The sequence below is a fragment of the Myodes glareolus genome, chromosome X (assembly GCF_982192425.1).
Source record: "Myodes glareolus chromosome X, mMyoGla1.1, whole genome shotgun sequence".
Lineage (NCBI taxonomy): Eukaryota > Metazoa > Chordata > Mammalia > Rodentia > Cricetidae > Myodes > Myodes glareolus.
The window spans coordinates 105,356,468-105,361,476 of record NC_142053.1 but is presented as its reverse complement, the minus strand read 5'-3'; the positions used below and the strand labels follow the sequence as shown (position 1 = coordinate 105,361,476).

Below are 5,009 nucleotides of genomic sequence, written 5' to 3'. Positions count from 1 at the left end.
GGAAGACTGAATAAAACACTGATTTATGGGTATAGGCATCAATTTCTTGATATTTTACAGAAGTTGTGTTTCATTTTACCCTAGGTCTCTGGGCTATCTGGTCTCTGGTTCTTGGTTACACAGGCAGTGTCAGATACAGATTCCTTCTCATGGAGTGGATCTTAAGTCAAATCAGACATTGGTTGTCTACTCCCACAAGTTTTGTGTCACCATTATCCTAGCACTTTTATCAGACAGGACAGATTGGAGGTCAAAGGTTTGGTAGCTGGGTTGGTGTCCCCATTTCTCTTTTCATAGAGAGCATACAAAGTATCTTTCCACACCTAAGAGACTACAATTTAGGCATGAAGGCTCCATGTAGTCACAAGCTTTCCCTCTCCACATTCAATGAGATCTATGGATATTATCCCTGTTCATAGGACCCCACTGTCAGTTTCCAGAGAACAACCCTTTTTGTCTTAGCATCAGCCTGGGTTGTTGGGGAGTTCTGTGAGTCCTCCCACAACTCCTCGCCACAAGGCCAACAACTCAATTGAATACAATCCAGTCCCTCTTCTGGCATCCTTGTATGACTACAAGATATGGCCACTTGAGACTCCATATCCACATTAATCCTCATTAGGTTCACCTTCACAGGTTCTAGGAAGTCTCCACTGTACTAGGTTCCAACACCACCTCTCCGAAATGTCCCCCAACACAGCTATCTCTCCCTGAACTCTTTCCCTCCATCTACCCATACATAATACTTCTGTCCCCAGTCAACACAGCTCACCAGTAAAATCTATTCTATTTCCCTTCCCAGGGAGATCCTTGCATCCCCTCTAGACTCTCCTCTTTTCCTAACCTCTCTGGAGCTACAGATTGCAGGTTGGTTATAATTTATTTAGTGACTAATATCCCCTTATAAGTGAATACTTACCATGTTTATCTTACAGGTCTCATTTATCTCACTAAGAATTACATCTTTTCTAGTTCCATCCACTTACCTGAAAATTTCATGATGTCTTTTTTTTTACTGTTGTGTAATGGTTCATTGTGTAAATATACCACATTTTCTTTATGCATTCTTCTGTTTAAAGACATCTGGGTTGTTTCCAGTTTCTGGATATTATGAATAAAGCAGCAATGAAGATTTTTGAGCACGTGTCTTTCTGGGTGGATGGAATGTCTTTGGGGTATATGCACAAGAGTGGTATAGCTGGGTCTTGAAGTATATTATTTCCAACTTCTCAGAAACCACCTGTGGTTTATCAGGGGGTGTCTGCTGTTGTTGAAGGCTGGGAAAAGGAAAAAGCAGTGGGATGGAAGTTAGAAAGGGAAGATCTGTGGAATCCACAGGAAATAGAACCAAGGCACAGAGAAACCTGCCAAAGGTGTTCTGATGCAGAGTTTGGGATGAGATTGGGTCAACTGTGGGGCTTTAAAACTTGGAACATTTTGTATGGTGATGTCCATATTAATTTTGTGTGTGTGACCCTGGGGATGAACAAGAAAGAGGTTGTAGTTTGATAGTGATTTATGTTTCAAGCTGACAAGGAATCATTGTGCTGATTTATGTTCACTTAGCACAGGCTAGAGTCATCTGAGATGAGGGAATCTCAATTAAGGAAATGACTCCATAAGATCGGGATGTAGGCAAGTCTGTAGCGCATTTTCTTAATTAGTGATTGATATGGAGGGTCCAGCCCATTGTGTGTACCACCACCTCTGGGATGGTGGTTTTGTTTCTTTAAATTAGATATTAGATATTAGAAATTATTGAAAATCAACCCAGTAAGCAGCACTCTTCCATGACCTCTGAATCAGTTCCTGTATCCAGCTTTTTTCCTGTTTGAGCTTCTATCTTTACTTCCTTCTGTGATTAACAGTCATGTGCAAGCATTAGTCAAATAGATCATATTCTCCCTAAGTTGTTTTGGTCAAGGTATTTCATAATAGCAATAGTATTTTTAAGTAAGACAGTGAGGCAGTGAGGTTTTCTTTCTTTCTTTTTTTTGGTTTTTTGTTTTTGTTTATTTGAGGAAATCTGAGTTAAAGTTTCTGTTTACCTAGTAAGAACCTGGTCTGGGCTGGACCCAGGATACCATGTTAGAGCACTGTTAGCAGTACTGCCACTTGGACACCTGCTTTTTGCCATAGCACTCATTCTCTCATAACCCTCACTCATACACTTCCAATGTGCTCCTTTTGGTGAAGTTGTCCTTGATTTTCACACCAGCGACAGAACAATGTGTGTTTCCAAACATGACAATCTGCCTGGACTCCTGTAAACTGAGAAAACCTTGTTCAGTGTTTCAGGCCTCCTGTACTATATTTTTTTTAATGTGTAAACCAAATACCAAACTTACACCCTATCCCCATCACCCTAAATTCAGTTCTTATTACACAATGGAATCAAGGTCAGTCTGTAGAACCGACAATATTCCCACTATCCATTCGTCAGTAAATTGTGTTGACTTGCCCAAAGTCTATGATAAATGCATACTTCTCTGCACTCCTGTGGCTTCCACTGCATTTTGACCCATGCTAGTTTCTCGAATACTCAGACGAGTGTCCTGACAATGGTTAATCTTGGTTGTCAGTGTGAGAAATGCCTGCAAAACACACTAAGTTGCTCCCAAGGCAGACTTTAGTGGAGATGAATAAACTGGGAGAAAAAGGCCCGCACTAAATATGGAAAGAGACAAAAATTAGTCTCAGACTCTGTGAAACAAAAACCCAGAGGAGACAATAAGCATATATATTTACTGGAGATTTCTGAGGTGGTGCATTTTGTTGACCCAGCCTTGGTTGTGGATTATAATTAGAGATTTCTGTGCCGTTAAATCCTTAATTACATCAGACAGGTTTCCAGGCCTTCAGCCTCAGGCTAGGGTTGCTTCACTGATTTCTCTTTTCTGGCTTCCAACGTTTTGGAATGAGAAGCTACAGGCTGCACCAATTGTGCAGCCTGGAGTAGGCTGTATCAACATTACCCTGCTTCTAAGTCTTCAGTGAGACTAAGAAGTGTATACCAAAATTCTGTTAGGTCTGAACTATACTTCCATCTTGAACTTTCTGGAGCCCACTAATATTTTGGTCAGCCAGCTTAGTCCAGTAAAGTTATTTTGTTTCCTTATATTCACTCTCACAAACACGACCTCATCATAGGGTATTGTGTTGTCAGCCAATCTTGGTTAGTCATGTGGGGTTTGAGGTAGCATAGGTACATTTCAAATGAAGAAATATATTTGGAAAAACATAGATATAGAACTAATATGGAAATGGAGTATCCAAGCAAATCCTCACTATTACTATCGCTGTATTCTAACCTGACATAGTCAAGTACGTTTTTTTCCCATACCCTTTTCCAGAACCTACTTTAGGCTACTTACAAATCAAGAAATTAAAACATTTACATATTACCCTAAGTTTAAAGTGTTTACAAAACTTTGAAATTACCCCCTTCTTTTGTTTTCTCCAATGCTTTGGAGAGAACTGATTTATAATAAGGCAAGAACCTTATCATTAAGATGAAACACACAGCTATTTAGAGTCTATTTTTATAATTTCTGTTCCAAACTATTTCCTTCAGTTCTGTTCCAGGGTGATCAGATGGTAACACTTTTGCAAAACACTGAAACTGGGCCCAAAACATGAGACACATCACAAATGAGAGCAATATAAACTCATACATCCATGAAAGAAAACAGAAATAGAATATGGTGTTTAAAAGAGCCATAGAGATTGTCTTTACAACCCTTAAAGATCCAAGCTTCAAGGGGAAGGAACAACGAATCAACCCGTGTTCTTGAAAGATAAGCTATGCAAAAAGAGTGATCTTGAAACTTTCATTTTGCTTTGAAACACTAAAACCTTCATTGTAAACACAGAAAGAAAACTGGTAAACTTTCTTCAAAAACAACGTGAACATCAGGTCTAATGGCCAGAGAAAGATCCCATGGCAGTGGGAACCTCCCAGTTCAGTCGACCTGAGGCTTTAGGACAGGCTGAGCTCATCAAAGGGATAGTCAGCGAAGTGGTTCTCTGGGGTCGCCATCTGGCGCAGGTTGGCCAGGTAGCCACTCATTTTGGAGAACATGGGCCTGCTCATTCAGACAGTGATGCTCCAGGAAGTAGCAGAGGTCAGCAACACGTTTCTCCTTGGCCAGCTTGTGGAGGTTCAGCAGGCTCTGGTTGATGGTCATCTCCATGTGGAAGGCAAACTCCATGGCCTGGAGGCCCCCCTGCCAACTGACACGCTCTGGGGTCGAGATGCTCGGGAAGAAAACAAGGCCACCACGCTTATTCTGCAGGAACATGAACATCTGGGCACTGGCCTTGTAGCTGTGTGACTTGCTCAGGAAGAAACGCTTGAAGTTCCCCAGGGCCACGTCATCACGATCAAAGAACAAGGCCATAGACAAGTATACATATGAGGCGTGGAGCTGCAGCTGGACATGGTTGTTTACCGCGTCCTCGCAGTTGCCATCAGAGTTCTGTCGCACATGCCAAGCCCCTTCAGCCATGGTGGGTGCTCGAACACCACGACAATCTCAGCAGGCCCTGCACCTGCTTAGAGGGGCAGGGAGGGTAGGAAGGGAAAGGACCCCTGTCCCAGAGTACCTCAGCAGAGAGGAAGAACCTCAGAGGAGTGCAGCAGGTAGGCCTCAGAAGGCTCTGAGGAAATGAGTGTTGGCGCCTGTTGATGACATCATTCCAATGCCAGGCTTAGAGATGTACGGGGCAGGGTGGGGCAGAGTGGGGCAGGGCGGGCCAGGAGTGCAAATTTCCATATTAAGCCTATCTACTGAGCCCTTGCTGACATATATCATATATTTTAAAGGACAGTATAAATAAATGCCAAAATTGAAACTAAATTCTCTGAAAGTTTTATAAAGCAGTTTGTCTGGATATCATCAAAATGTTTTTTCTTTCAACATTCTGCTTTTGGCTTTCTTTAGTAATTTAGTATTTAGTACCAGAAAGCTTTATTTGAACAATAGTTCTTATTAGTGACCTCAACTAGC

At 41.8% G+C, this 5,009-nt stretch overlaps 1 pseudogene; it reads right to left on the bottom strand.

Annotated features, from left to right (window-relative positions):
- Positions 1–3,590: 3,590 nt before the first annotated feature.
- On the bottom strand, positions 3,591–4,650 carry LOC148117437 (ferritin heavy polypeptide-like 17E; annotated as a pseudogene).
- Between the last annotated feature and the right edge of the window lie 359 nt (positions 4,651–5,009).